This window comes from Bos javanicus, chromosome 17, assembly GCF_032452875.1.
Source record: "Bos javanicus breed banteng chromosome 17, ARS-OSU_banteng_1.0, whole genome shotgun sequence".
Taxonomy (NCBI): domain Eukaryota; kingdom Metazoa; phylum Chordata; class Mammalia; order Artiodactyla; family Bovidae; genus Bos; species Bos javanicus.
The window spans coordinates 72,092,176-72,108,083 of record NC_083884.1 but is presented as its reverse complement, the minus strand read 5'-3'; the positions used below and the strand labels follow the sequence as shown (position 1 = coordinate 72,108,083).

The 15,908-nt window shown below is 47.1% G+C and overlaps 1 long non-coding RNA gene across 1 annotated transcript; it reads right to left on the bottom strand.

Annotated features, from left to right (window-relative positions):
• Positions 1-8,882: 8,882 nt before the first annotated feature.
• LOC133228476 (uncharacterized) lies at positions 8,883-9,926 on the bottom strand. The gene is made up of 2 exons (XR_009730213.1): positions 9,690-9,926; positions 8,883-9,517 (listed from the first exon to the last, which is right to left on the bottom strand). It is a non-coding gene; the product is annotated as an uncharacterized LOC133228476 (long non-coding RNA).
• Between the last annotated feature and the right edge of the window lie 5,982 nt (positions 9,927-15,908).

Genomic DNA, 15,908 nt, shown 5'->3' with positions numbered 1-15,908 from the left:
CGTCCTCCCCATCCTGGTCCTGGGGTCCTGGAAGGCCCGACCACAGGGATTCTCACCTCCCCCTTCAAGCACCCTCATTGACAAAGGAAAAGCTGCTGCTCCTGTGAAGGAGCCCCAGCTACACAGGAGAAGATGCCCAAGTCATTGTTGTTCAGCGCTCAGGTGTGTCCACTCTTTGCGACCCCGTGGACTGCAGCACGTCAGGCCTCCCTGTCCATCACCAACTCCCGGAGCTCACTCAAACTCATGTCAATGAGTCGGTGATGCCAACCAACCATCTCCTCCTCTGTCGTCCCCTTCTCCTCCTGCCTTCAATCTCTCCAGCATCAGGGTCTTTTCCGATGAGTCACCTCTTTGCATCGGGTGGCCAAAGTATTGGAGCTTCAGCTTCAGCATCAGTCCTTCCAATGAATATTCAGGGTTGATGTCCTTTAGGATGGACTGGTTTGATCTCCTTGCAGTCCAAGGTGCTCTGAACATCATTAGCAATTATTGAAAACAACAATTACCACCACAATGAGATGCCACGTCACACACCCAGTAGGATGACTGTAATGTTTAAAGAATGTAAAATCACCAGTGTTGGCAAGGATGTGAAGAAATCAGAACTTCTGTACACTGAGGGTGGGATATGGAACGGTGCAACTGCTGTGGAAACCAGCTTGACAGCTTCTCCAAAGGTTACACTAGAATCACCATATAGTCCAGCAACTCCACGGCTAGGCAGGTACGCACATAACCGCTTACCCACCCATGCTCACAGCAGTGCTTTTCACAGTTGCCAGAAGGTGAAAAGATCTCAAAAGTCCATCCACTGATGGATGGATAAACAAACATTGATATACATGAAGTGGAATTTCATTTGCCCATTAAAAGGAATGGAGGGCTGATCCAGTACTGATGAGCCTCAAAAACACACTCAGCGCGTGACGCCAGACACAAAAGTCACCTATCGTAGGATTCCATTTACATGAAATAGCCAGAATTCAGGGAAGTCCCGAGAGAGACAGCAACGTTAGCGGCTGCCAGGGTCTGGAGCCAGCGGGGCCGGGAGCTAGCATGTAATGTGTTCAGGGCCTCCCTTTGGGGCGATGACAGTACTTTGAAAGTAGATGCAGATGGTGGTTGGAACAACATGATGCCTGTACCAAATCCACTGAACCCACTTCAAAATGGATAATTTCCTGTGATATGAATTTTACAATTTAAAAAAAACCCCAAAAAACCTCTACTGACTCTCTCCCCTAGAGGATCTTCAGTTCGCTGGTTCATGAACTTGTGCTGACAAAATCCACACCAAACAGATGGAAACAGAGTGTCTCAAAGCAGGTGTGACCTGGTTCAGCCAACGGACCTGCAGGAAGGAGGGATGCGGGCCCAGGGGCGGAGTCTGTGTCTCCTCCGGGGCCGTACTGTCCTGGAAGACGTTTGGGTGGCGCTGGGGCCCCAACTCCACTCTCCTTCCTTTTATTGAGCACAGGGGCCAGTCACGGTGTGAGGATGGACCCGGGTCCGCTCAGCAGCAGCGCTGACCGACCATCTAGTGCACGTGTGGCCCCGATCTCAGCACCGAGGCCCCCCCGCCCCAAAACCTTTGTCAGGATAGGTTGGGGTGAGGGCGGCCCCTGAGATGGTGAAACTGCAGATCGTGATCAGTCAAATCCATTCCGCCTGCCTGCACTAATCAAGGGTGTTCTAAGACTCGCGTGTCCTCCAATCAGGAAGCCAGAACCATAAAATACCCGCCGGGGTTGCTCTCTAGAAAGCCGGACTCAGCGGCGTCTAGCTGGAGCTGAGCTGTTAGGACTGGGTGGACCGCGGACCCTCCCACTGGGCGTGGTCGCGGGTCCCTGGAAGCTCCGCCCCCAGCTCGCGCTGCAGCGCAGAGGCGGAGCTTGGGTCCACCGCGCGGACCGCGGTCCCGCACCTTGTCCATCGCTTTCCGCAGGCTCCCCACGCCCCACGCCACCTGCTGCTTGGTCTTCATCCGTGAGCACCCAGCCCGTGCCCACAGGGAGGCAGATTCCAGAGCGTTCTCTGGTCTCCCTGCCTGGTTGCCTTGTGGATGAACCCGCTCTGTGCTGCTAACCTCAGCGTCTCGGTGTTTGGGTCTGCTTCTTGAAGGGGAAAGACATCAAAACTGGTCCCGTAGCAACAGTAAAACCGTTACACGTAGCGCTCACCCCTCCATCCCCCACAGATTACTGACCACCTGTTTCTCTTCGAATCCCTTCAATAAAGAATCTTGGAGGAAGCTTCCGTCTAGCCCAGGCCTCCGTTTTCCAGATCCCTGGAGGGGCAGTGGGGGAAAGATTATAATTCAAACAGAAGTCCCGGGTCCATGTAGAACCCAATCACCATTCGCTACGGGGAGGAATCCACGTAGCAGATCAGGCTGATCGTCTGGGGCGGCCTATATTGAAGGTTTCATGGGAAACTGCCTTCCAGGGACACAGCCCAGTATTTTGCCTCTGGCTCCTCGAGACTCTGGGGCTCACCTCCCCGCTCCACTCCCGTCCTCTGGGCTCTGATGGGGCTTCTCCGGGCCAGGGCCCCGCACCTGCAGACAGCCAGCAGCCCAGGGAACAGCAGGAGACAGGTGGGGACCCCAGGCCGGCCCACCCACACCGGGTTAGACCGGAGGGGAGGGGCCAGCCGTGAGGACACAGGCAGCTGCTCTGGGATGGCCTTTCTGGGGGGGGGGACACAGAAGGAGGCTGAAGTTCTTCCCTCCAGCCCACGCCATGCAGAGTGGGGTCTCCAGGATTGGCGAGCTTCACCCCCAGGACAGTGCGGCCAGAGGGGCCCGTCCAGGGGTGTGTAAAGGAATCGTGTGTTTCCCAGGGACCCAGAAGATGGGACAGGTTGGGACCACATGCACAGGCCCTCAAAAACCCTGTAGGCACGTGAGCAAGGGGGGAGACCAGCTTTCCTTCCCCCTCACCTCTCCCAGAGGCCACATCTGTGACAGGGAGGCTGGACACTCAGCTCTGTGTCCCCTGAACATTTCCTGGTTCCGAGTGTCAGGAGGGGAGGAGACCTGGTCCTCTTCCCACACCTCTCACCACTGCTTCGAGGGCAGACACGCTGGCTTCAGGAGTAGCTCTGAATTTCAAAAATGTCACGTTTTTGAAAAATGACTATCCTCAATTTAGGGCTTTTCATAGAAGAAACCTCAAGGGAGGTAAGAGGACAGTGGAGGTGAGGCCTGCCGTGGTCAAGTCCAACCTTCCAGGACAAACGGCCCCCAAGGAGGCCGCATTTGGCTTTTTCTAGATCCTTCATGTGTAAGATAAGGACGGTGGTCACAGAGCAGATAATTAAGCTCAATGTGGCAGCGGTTCCAGCCCAGGAGGGCGGGTCACAGCTTCGGAGTGGACACAGGACAACAGGCTTCTGAACCGCTGGGTCACAGGCTCGGGTCATTTTTACTCCAGCAGAGGGCTGGGGTGCTGGGACACCTTCAATTAGATCGACTGCAGTGGCTGTCCTTTGCTGGAAGGCAATTGGTGAGGATCCCTGGCTCTGATGCTCAGGGGGTGGGGACAGATGGGCCTGAGATGGTGGGAACCCCCACAAGGAGGGGCTCAGATGCTTTATGCCCTTAAGGTCTGACTGTAAAGCGATTGTCCCCAAAGCAGCCCCTCTCCCCAGTCACATCGCTGCTGGCCAGCAAACCTGGGATGAGGACGGTGCTGGGATGCCGCAATACATCCTTTAGGGTCACCCCTGCATCTGCTGAGACCGCTGCACAAGTCCACAACCAGAAGGGCAACGCTGGACACTGACCTGGGAGGGACACGGGGCTAGAGGTCCGGGGAAGCCCATGTCAGGACAGCCCACAGCTGACCCGGCCCAGGGGGACGCCATGCCTTTGGGCGCGATGCAGGCTGATAGCTCGGCCCCTAAGCCAACATGACCCAAATGTGCTTCCTAGTAAAGGACCATCATCCTCACCTGATCACTAATAAATACCACCTGTGTACGAAACACGCATCTCACACGCTAGCAAAGTAATGCTCAAAATTCTCCAAGCCAGGCTTCAATAGTACATGAACTGTGAACTTCCAGATGTTCAAGCTGGATTTAGAAAAGGCAGAGGAACCAGAGATCAAATTGCCAACATCTGCTGGATCATGGAAAAAGCAAGAGAGTTCCAGAAAAACATCTACTTCTGCTTTATTGACTATGCCAAAGCCTTTGACTGTGTGGATCACAACTGTGGAAAATTCTGAAAGAGATGGGAATACCAGACCACCTGACTTGCCTCCTGAGTATCTGTATGCAGGTCAGGAAGCAACAGTTAGAACTGGACATAGAACAACAGACTGGTTCCAAAGGAGTACATCAAGGTTGTATACTGTCACCCTGCTTATTTAACTTATATGCAGAGTACATCTTGCGAAATGCCGAGCTGGAAGAAGCACAAGCTGGAATCAAGATTGATGGGAGAAATAGCAATAACCTCAGATATGCAGATGACACCACCCTTATGGCAGAAAGTGAAGAACTAAAGAGCCTCTTGATGAAAGTGAAAGAGGAGAGTGAAAAAGTTGGCTTAAAACTCAACATTCAGAAAACTAAGATCATGGCATCCGGTCCCATCACTTCATGGCAAACAGGGAAACAGTGGCTGACTTTACTTTTTTGGGCTGCAAAATCACTGCAGATGGTGACTGCAGCCATGAAATTAAAAGACTCTTGCTCCTTGGAAGAAAAGCCATGACCAACCTAGACAGCATATTAAAAAGCAGAGATACTACTTTGTCAACAAAGGTCTGTCTAGTCAAATCTGTGGTTTTTCCAGTGGTCATGTATGGATGTGAGTTGGACTATAAAGAAATCTGAGCACCAAAGAATCGATGCTTTTGAACTGTGGTGTTGGAGAAGACTCTTGAGAGTCCCTTGGACTGCAAGGGGGTCCAACCAGTCCATCCTAAAGGAAATCAGTCCTGAATATTCATGGGAAGGACTGATGCTGAAGCTGAAACTCCAATACTTTGGCCACCTGGTGGGAAGAACTGACTCATTTGGAAAGACCCTGGTACTGGGAAAGATTGAAGGCGGGAGGAGAAGGGGACGACAGAGGATGAGATGATTGGATGGCATCACTGACTCAATGGACATGAGTTCGAATAAACTCTGGGAGTTGGTGATGGACAGGGAGGCCTGGCGTGCTGTAGTCCATGGGGTCCCAAAGAGTCGGACGCGGCTGAGCAACTGAACTGAACTGAACGCGAAACACCTTTCAACGCTAGAGGGCGCGGGAGACCGTGGAATTCCTTCCAGGCTTCGGGGGCGCCTCACAAAACCGGCCTGCAGGGGTGGGGGGGCGCGGTGTGAGTGCTGGGCCGGGCGGGCCTTCCCGGTCCCCCTTGTGCGGTGATGGGCAGAGACGGGTCCAGCCTCAGGAGGACTGTCTGGTGACCTCTCGATGTTACAGGTACTCTTCACCACAAAAGGGTTCAAAAAATTACAATTCAGAGTGACCAGGTCTTTAGGCTGTAAACTGTGTGACCTGCAAAAATGAAATGGTATAAATAAAGTTTATTTTTTTAAAGGTGGATTAAAGAGTATGTCCCGTGCAATGTTTGGGACATCAGATCAGATCAGATCAGATCAGTCGCTCAGTCGTGTCTGACTCTTTGTGACCCCATGAATCGCAGCATGCCAGGCCTCCCTGTACATCACCAACTCCCGGAGTTCACTCAGACTCACGTCCATCGAGTCAGTGATGCCATCCAGCCATCTCATCTTCTGTTGTCCCCTTCCCCCCCAGCATCAGAGTCTTTTCCAATGAGTCAATTCTTCGCATGAGGTGGCCAAAGAACTGGAGTTTCAGCTTCAGCATCATTCCTTCCAAAGTAATCCCAGGGCTGATCTCCTTCAGAATGGACTGGTTGGATCTCCTTGCAGTCCAAGGGACTCTCAAGAGTCTTCTCCAACACCCCAGTTCAAAAGCATCAATTCTTCAGCGCTCAGCCTTCTTCACAGTCCAACTCTCACATCCATACATGACCACTGGAAAAACCATAGCCTTGACCAGACGAACCTTTGTTGGCAAGGTAATGTCTCTGCTTTTGAATATGCTATCTAGGTTGGTCATAACTTTCTTTCCAAGGAGTAAGCGTCTTTTAAATTCATGGCTGCAGTCGCCATCTGTAGTGATTTTGGAGCCCAGAAAAATAAAGTCTGACACTTTTTAAAGTCTGACTCTGTTTCCCCATCTATTTCCCATGAAGTAGTGGGACCGGATGCCATGATCTTTGTTTTCTGAATGTTGAGCTTTAAGCCAACTTCTTCACTCTCCACTTTCACTTTCATCAAGAGGCTTTTGAGTTCCTCTTCACTTTCTGCCATAAGGGTGGTGTCATCTGCATATCTGAGGTTATTGATATTTCTCCCGGCAATCTTGATTCCAGCTTGTGCTTCCTCCAGCCCAGCATTTCTCATGATGTACTCTGCATATAAGTTAAATAAACAGGGTGACAATATACAGCCTTGACGAACTCCTTTTCCTATTTGGAACCAGTCTGTTGTTCCATGTCCAGTTCTAACTGTTGCTTCCTGACCTGCATACAGATTTCTCAAGAGGCAGATCAGGTGTTCTGGTATTCCCATCTCTTTCAGAATTTTCCACAGTTTATTGTGATCCACACAGTCAAAGGCTTTGGCATAGTCAATAAAGCAGAAATAGATGTTTTTCTGGAACTCTTTTGCTTTTTCCATGATCCAGCGGATGTTGGCAATTTGATCTCTGGTTCCTCTGCCTTTTCTAAAACCAGCTTGAATATCAGGAAGTTCACGGTTCACGTATTGCTGAAGCCTGGCTTGGAGAATTTTGAGCATTATTTTACTAGTGTATGAGATGAGTGCAATTGTGCAGTAGTTTGAGCACTCTTTGGCATTGCCTTTCTTGGGGATTGGAATGAAAACTGACCTTTTCCAGTCCTGTGGCCACTGCTGAGTTTTCCAAATTTGCTGGCATATTGCATGCAGCACTTTCACAGCATCATCTTTCAGGATTTGGAATAGCTCAACTGGAATTCCATCACCTCCACTAGCTTTGTTCGTAGTGATGCTTTCTAAGGCCCACTTGACTTCACATTCCAGGATGTCTGGCTCTGGGTCAGTGATCACACCATCGTGATTATCTGGGTCGTGAAGATCTTTTTTGTACAGTTCTGTGTATTCTTGCCATCTTTTCTTAATATCTTCTGCTTCTGTTAGGTCCATACCATTTCTGTCCTTTATCGAGCCCATCTTTGCATGAAATGTTCCTTTGGTATCTCTGATTTTCTTGAAGAGATCTCTAGTCTTTCCCATTCTGTTGTTTTCCTCTATTTCTTTGCATTGATCACTGAAGAAGGCTTTCTTATCTCTTCTTGCTATTCTTTGGAACTCTGCATTCAGATGTTTATATCTTTCCTTTTCTACTTTGCTTTTCGCTTCTCTTCTTTTCACAGCTATTTGTAAGGCCTCCTCAGACAGCCATTTTGCTTTTTTGCATTTCTTTTCCATGGGGATGGTCTTGATCCCTGTCTCCTGTACAATGTCACAAAGCTCATTCCATAGCTCATCAGGCACTCTATCAGATCTAGGCCCTTAAATCTATTTCTCACTTCCACTGTATAATCATAAGGAATTTGATTTAGGTCATACCTGAATGGTCTAGTGGTTTTCCCTACTTTCTTCCATTTAAGTCTGAATTTGGCAATAAGGAGTTCATGATCTGAGCCACAGTCAGCTCCTGGTCTTGTTTTTGCTGACTGTATAGAGCGTCTCCATCTTTGGCTGCAAAGAATATAATCAGTCTGATTTCAGTGTTGACCATCTGGTGATGTCCATGTGTAGAGTCTTCTCTTGTGTTGTTGGAAGAGGGTGTTTGTTATGACCAGTGCATTTTCTTGGCAAAACTCTATTAGTCTTTGCCCCGCTTCATTCTGTATTCCAAGGCCATATTTGCCTGTTACTCCAGGTGTTTCTTGACTTCCTACTTTTGCATTCCAGTCCCCTATAATGTTTGGGACATACTTATGCTAAAAAAATCATTCACTGGGCATCCTGTTTTATCTGCAGCCCTATTCATGAGCCGTGGAAAAGGAAGAACTGAGGAGACTGCGTCTTTTTTCTTTGCCCCTTTGCAGGTGTATCTGCATTTATTAATGCACGTTCTCTTCTTCTCAGTATTATTTTATATAGAGTTGTTGGAGGCTAATCCCATGGATGGAGGAGCCTGGAAGGCTGCAGCCGATGGGGTCGCTGAGGGTCGGACATGACTGAGCGACTTCACTTTCACTTTACACTTTCATGCATTGGAGAAGGCAATGGCAACCCACTCCAGTGTTCTTGCCTGGAGAATCCCAGGGACCGGGGAGCCTGGTGGGCTGCCGTCTCTGGGGTCGCACAGAGTCGGACACGACTGAAGTGACTTAGCAGCAGCACACTTCCTCCGTGGAACTGTGAGTGGACTTGAGGAGGAATTAACACAGTTAATTGGCTGTGATTATAATGACCCTTGGAGGCAGGTGTCCTTCATTTTGGAAGGAGGGTGCTCTCTCGGGGTCAAGGATGGGGCACCCAAACGGACACGGAGGTTTCTGTGCAGCGGGTGCCATGCCGGGCTCTGCCAGCAGATGGTGATGGAGGAACGCGCAAGGCCACCGCGGCCAGAAAGCGCTTTTCCCGCTTTCCTTCCTTTTATTGAGCACAGGGGTCAGTGGCGGTGTGAGGATGGCCCGGGTCCGCTCAGCAGCAGCGCTGACCGACCGTCTAGTGCACGTGTGGCCCCGATCTCAGCACCGAGGCCCCCCCTTTGGCAGGATAGGTGGGGGTGAGGGCGGCCCCTGAGATGGTGAAACTGCGGGTCATGATTAGTCAAATCCATTCCGCCTGCCTGCACTAATCAAGGGTGTTCTAAGACTCGCGTGTCCTCCAATCAGGAAGCCAGAACCATAAAATACCCGCCGGGGTTGCTCTCTAGAAAGCCGGACTCAGCGGCGTCTAGCTGGAGCTGAGCTGTTAGGACTGGGTGGACCGCGGACCCTCCCACTGGGCGTGGTCGCGGGTCCCTGGAAGCTCCGCCCCCAGCTCGCGCTGCAGCGCAGAGGCGGAGCTTGGGTCCACCGCGCGGACCGCGGTCCCGCACCTTGTCCATCGCTTTCCGCAGGCTCCCCACGCCCCACGCCACCTGCTGCTTGGTCTTCATCCGTGAGCACCCAGCCCGTGCCCACAGGGAGGCAGATTCCAGAGCGTTCTCTGGTCTCCCTGCCTGGTTGCCTTGTGGATGAACCTGCTCTTTGCTGCAAACCTCTGGTGTTTCAGTGTTTGGGCCTGCTGCCCATGGGGGAAAAAAGAAGATAAACCCAGGTTCCTTAACAATTGTAAAACCATTATTACATAGCGCTCCGTACTCCCAACCGCCCCACAGATTGCTGACCACCAAAAGTTTGTCTTTGACTCCCTGCAATAGAGAATCTTCTAGAAGGCCCAGGCCTCCGTTTTCCAGATTCTGGACCTGCAGTGGGGGGAAAGGTTATTAATCCACGTATAAATCCCCGGCTGCCGTTTCTGTCTTCCTGGTGCCGCTGCGTTCTCAGGCCACGTGTCCCCACCCCGGAGCCGCTCCTGCCGCCGATCGGAGCCGCTCCTGCCGCCGATCGCCCCCACACCCCCCGCAGTGGTGGCACCTCCGGGGTCCAGGTCTGGCCTCGTGGCTTTGCCTCTGGAAAGGGGGCAGTCTCAGCCTGTGTGAGTCGCTTTCCTCACCGTCCAGCCTTCCTCTCCCTGGCAGGGCTGCCTAGAGCACAGTAGGCCCCTCAGCGCCCTCTGTTACCCTTCCAGGCGTTATCTACCCTCGATGGGTCTCAAATTACTAGTGTGGTTTGTTTTCTGACGCAACCCGGATTGACACGACACAGCATCGAAAGGTGGCCTAGAAACAGGGGTCCTCTCCAGGCTGTGCTGCCACGGATCTAAAAGCCAGGACTGGGACTTGCTTGGTGGTCCAGTGGCTAAGATTCCAGCTTCTGCTACAGGGGGATGTGGATTCGAAGTAAAAATTAAATATATGTATATATTTGCCAAAGCCAAGCAGAGGACACCTTCCAGAGGGAAGTGGGAGATGGGAATGGGAGGTGGCATGAGGTTATGAGTGTTCTTCACCCCAAAGGGCTCAGAAAGTTAAACTTCAAGGTAACAAGAGTGTTAGTCTATCAACTAATGTGTGACCAGCAAAAAAAAAAAAAAAATTTTAATTAAAGAAGAAGTAGGTTTGACTCACTAGGAATGTCTAAGCTCAAGTCTCCCTGTTCCTTCCTTCCCAATAGTCCTCTAAGCATCCAGTTAGGTGTCCACTTCTGGAATCTCAAAAACCCATTTGGGAGGCGGACAGTTCCCATTCTGAAACAGCATGAAGTGAACCACAGACACACTCCCCAGCAAAAGTGTGAAAATTATTTTTAAATTTATTATGGTGTTTAAATATATTTATTTGTATATTTAGAATTACATATTTATCATATACAAATGTTTATAATACTATATAAATACATTTATTAGTTATATACTTACATAACCTATAAATATAGGTTTATAGTTATATATGTATAATATTATGTATTTGTTTGTGTTTATTATTTATATATTTTAAATCTATACATACGAATTTTAAGAAATAATATGTTATTTCTATATGGAGAAGGAAATGGCAACCCACTCCAGTACTCTTGCCTGGAAAACCCCATGGACGGAGGAGCCTGGTGGGCTGCCATCTATGGGGTCGCACAGAGTTGGACACGACTGAAGCGACTTAACAGCAGTAGCACCATGTTATTTCTATATAAATATATACCATATATAATACCAAATATATACCATATAGATGTAATATACAAGTATATTTATTAGTTTATTATTTACACATTTTAAATCTATACATATACATTTTAAGAAATAATATATTGTTTCTATATAAATATATACCATCTTTGCTGTTGCTGTTAAGTCACTTCACTCGTGTCCAACTCTGTGTGAACCCATAGACAGCAGCCCACCACGCTCCCCCCGTCCCTGGGATTCTCCAGGCAAGAACACTAGAGTGGGTTGCCATTTCCTTCTCCAAATCGTGAAAAGTGAAAAGTGAAAGTGCAGTCGCTCAGTCGCGTCCTACTCTTAGCGACCGCATGGACTGCAGCCCACCAGGCTCCTCCATCCATGGGATTTCCCAGACAAGAGTACTGGAGTGGAGTGCCATTGCCTTCTCCTATACCATCTTTATATACATGTAAAGTTTCTATATATTTAATGTCTCTGGAAATGAGCCTAAAGGCATACAAAAAATGAAATATTTATTCAAGAAAATCTGCTAAAACTTGGCGAAGGCAGTGACAGTCTGTAACGTTGCAGCCATGACCTATTTCCTTCTTCCCCCCGCCACCTCCACTCCCCCTGGGTGCAGGCAAGGTCACACTCACGGCACCCTCCCCACCCAGATCCAGACCAAAGTGCCATCTTCCTGAGAGGAGCGGTCAGCAGTGGTTTTCATCCCACCCTGCCACCCCTAGCCACCCGCTGCAGAGGCTACATTCCAGGTGAGTGAAGTCTGCGACACAGAGGTTCTGCTGCCAAAAACACCAGGACATCCATCAGCCTAGCCCGACTCACCTGTAAAGTGCGCATTCCACGCTGGAAGAAGCGAGTCAAGCAGATCAAAGGCACCCTGGTGACGGCCACTCCTAAAACAGGATTGTCATCCCGAGAGATGACACCGCTGCCCCTGCCCCATCCTCAGAGTGGTGGCTCAGAGGTTTTTTCCGGGCAGAGAGGAAAGACAAAACAACTGTTCTAAGCCCTTCCATAAACAAGCTGACTTTATTTGCAACAGAGTACGAGGAAGTTCAAAACCACTGAGTTTGAGGTCAAGAGAGATTAAAAGGAGACTGTAGTGTCTTTAGGTGCAAGTTGAATCACAGACTGCTAATCTACCAGAGAAAAAGGGACAGCTAAAAAGAGGTCAGAACGAATCTCAAACACTGACCTCAGAAGCGATCCTCGCAAACGAGCCCAGATTTAACTGGAACAGTCTGGGAAGTAACCCATGCCCCAGGGTTTTGTCGAGATGCTAGAGCAATCAGCTGCAATTAATGAGGCTTATTTCCAATTCATATGTCCAACAAGGGACTTGTGTCCAGAGCATTCCCATTAGCTAGAAATGGTAACAATGTGGGCAAATATAGAGACTTCTAAAATTATTTACATCTTGTTAAAGGATAAGAAGCTGTTAAGAGAAGCAGTACCATTTATAAATAAAAATGCAAAGTGCGTGACAATATATGACAAAAATATTGCAAAGCCTAGGAGGGGAGAGATGGCAGTATACTATTATAAAGTTCTTACTCTGTAGCCGACATGGATTAAGTATCACTTGGAGGTGAGCTTGGTTAGGTTGAAGATGTGTATATAATATAAGCCCTAAAGCGTCGATTAATGAAAAACAAAAGGCCACAAACACGGGACAAACAGAAAACCACACGATGCTGTGTTGAAACCACCACCAGCACCCACAGCAAATGCAAGCGGCCTAAACGCGCTGATTAGAGTCTAGATTTCCGATTACAAAAAAGCAAGACCCAGTTTACACTTGCTACAAGACGTCTGCTTTAAATAAAACAGTGCAAATAGATCGAAAATAAAATGATAGAAAAAGATATACCATGCAACTCTAAACAAAAGAAAGCTCCAGGAGGCTATATTAACATTACTGACTTCAGAGCAAAGAACATTGCCAGGTCCAAGAGGGGTCACTTCATAACAGGAAGGAATCCATCCGTCTAAAGGACACCGCGTTCATGTGTCCTGGCGTGGTAGGCCTGGACGTCCCTGGTGGCGCAGTAGTGAGATTCTGCCCGCAATACAGGAGACCTGGGTTTGATTCCTGGGTGGGGATGATCCCCTGGAGGGGGAATGGCCACCCACTCCAGAATTCTTGCCTGGAGAATCCCATGGACGGAGGAGCCTGGCAGGCTACAGTCCTTGGGGACGCCAAGAATCAGACACAGCTGAGTAACTGACACGTTCACTTTTCACGCTTCATGGTAGACATATTTATTGGGTGTGTGAAAAATAAAGATAATACAGTGAACACTAATATAAAATTTAAAAACTACATAGTGGATTTGATTTTTTTAATGTTTGCTCTGCGGTAAAAAAAAAAAAATATATATATATAAAGTTAGTTGCCTGGAATCAGAAACAAACATCCAAAACACATCGTGATGATTTTTAGCAGCATTTGAGTTTGTAACTTTGGCCAGATTTAAAATAGCTTGGAATCTTGCACTAACAAGAAAAACAATTTAGATGGAAAGATGACAAAGGGAATTGTTTTGGTTGTGGAAATGTGTTAGGAAATGGAGGAAAATACTATTCAAAAGATGTTTTACAAAAAGTGGGAGATTTTTCAATTAAAGCCTCAAAACAGTTGCCCATGGAATACAAGGTCTTTCCAATAACACCAAAAATGGATTCAAAATTTGAAAATTTGCAAGTATTTCTCTTTGGTTTTAGTTGAGTTATGTGACATGAGACCCTGCCCAGTTAATATTTTGAATACCTTTTGTCTCAAAGGACATCCAGACCTAGGAAGAAATGTGGCCAGTCGATGACCTAAAAGATTGAACTCTGGGGATTCCCTGGTGGTCCAGTGGTTAGGTCTCCCTGCTTCCACTGCCAGGGGACCTGGGTTTGATCCTTGTTTGGGGAACTAAGATCCTACAAGCTGCAGAGCTAAAAAAAAAAAAGATTGAATTTGTGGCTTGGATCTTTTAAACCTCTGATGTTGTCAAAGAAGAATTTCAGCTAAATCTGAAGGGAAAATAGTAGCTGTATTGTTTGTTTGTTTTTATCATGACAGACACTGTTCTACCGGCGTTCAGGTTAAAACTCCAGATTTAATGGGATTATAAAATACAAAAGGTAAACTGCTTTATTCAAATTTGTGATATATATTTAAAAATTTTGTGCTTAGTTTTTATAGCAGACTTTATGAAAAGCATCATAGATAGGTACGATTGTTTAAATCACTCTGTGTATATTTGCAACTAACACAAATCACCACTATTGTATAGAACTGTTGAGAGAAATTGAAGGCTATGAATTTGCTGATGTGCTTTTGCCAATGCTCATTGGCCGAATCTTGGAAATTTTACAAAGAATTACTGTAATGTCAATTTCAATTCAAGATCTTCTAGAAATGAAAGGAATGCTTGTTGAATGTTCAATAAGCGAAGGTCCAAAACCAGCAGTCTGTATTTATACATATTTAAACTCACTAATACGCACCATATATGAATGAGCTTGGAGAAGGCACTGGCGACCCACTCCAGTGCTCTTGCCTGGAGAATCCCACGGACGGAGGAGCCTGGTGGGCTGCAGTCCATGGGGTCGCTAAGAGTCAGACATGACTGAGCGACTTCACTTTCACTTTTCACTCTCACGCATTGGAGAGGGAAATGGCAACCCACTGCAGTGTTCTTGCCTGGAGAATCCCAGGGACGGGGGAGCCTGGTGGGCTGCTGTCTATGGGGTTGCAGAGTCGGACACGACTGACGTGACTTAGCAGCAGCAGCAGCGTGAATGAGTTAATTTGAATAGTTGAAAACAGGAAATGCTTATTTGTAAGCTAGCTGTGCTGTGCTGCGTCTCTGTCATGTCCGACTCTCTGAGGCCCTTAGGACTGTAGGTCACCAGGCTCCTCTGTCCATGGGATTCTCCAGGTAAGAATACTGGAGTGGGTTGCCATGCTCTCCTCTAGGGGGTCTTCCCAACCCAGGGATGAAACCCTGGGTCTCCTGCATTGCAGGTGGATTCTTTACCATCTGAGCCACCAGGGAAGCCCATAAGCTAGCTACCCAAGTATAAAAATGTATACTTGGGTATATGAATTTTTACTTGAGAAGCTCCATAATACAAATCAGTAATAATTATTTTACACATTCTTCTGTCCAGTCAATATGTTAAAGATTTTAACTTTAACTGGCTGTGTTATGTAATTGGTAGCAAAAAATCAAAGAAAAATTTGAAGGAAGAATGCTTTGTGATATTGATCAATTTAGAGACACTTTTCAAATTATATCATGCCTCTGAATTCAATGTTAATGATACTCAGTCAACAAGAGTTAGTGAATTACTTAATTTGGAAAGACATAATTTTGAAACTGATGGGCTTTTGCTCAAAGTCAAATCAATTCATCTAAAAAGATGAACTGTTTTTGCCATTGACAAGGGAAAATGAAATTTTGGGACTATATTCAGCTCCTGGAAAAGTTTCACGTAGATTTAGAACAATGTAGTAAGTGAATCTATTTTTTTCAACTGTGAATTTTGTTACATCTAAAGACAGATCAAGTATTTCTGATGAAAAGGTAGCATGCAAATTGAGGTGTGCGGTAAGTGTAAAATAACACCAGATTTCAAAGACTTAATGTGGAAATATATATGTATAAAATAGTCCAACAATTTTTACATTGACTGTATATTGAAACGTTAATATTTTGACTTACTGGACATATTGGCTTAACTAAAATAAGTATATTATTTAGATTATTTTCACCTGCTTACTTTTTAAATGTAGCTACTGGAAAATTTAAATTTTTACAGCAAAGGAAACAATACAGAAAGTGAAAAAGCAACCTAAAGAATGGGAGAAAACACTTGCAAACAATATATCCAATAAGGGGCTAATATCCAAAATGTATAAGGAACTCATACAATCAATGGCAAAAACAGAACAGCAACCCAATCAAAATCTGGGCAAAGCTCCTAAATAGCTCCTAAATTTTTCTAAAGAAGACATAAACATGGCCAACAGGTATATGAAGAGATGCTCAATATCACTGATCACCAAGAAA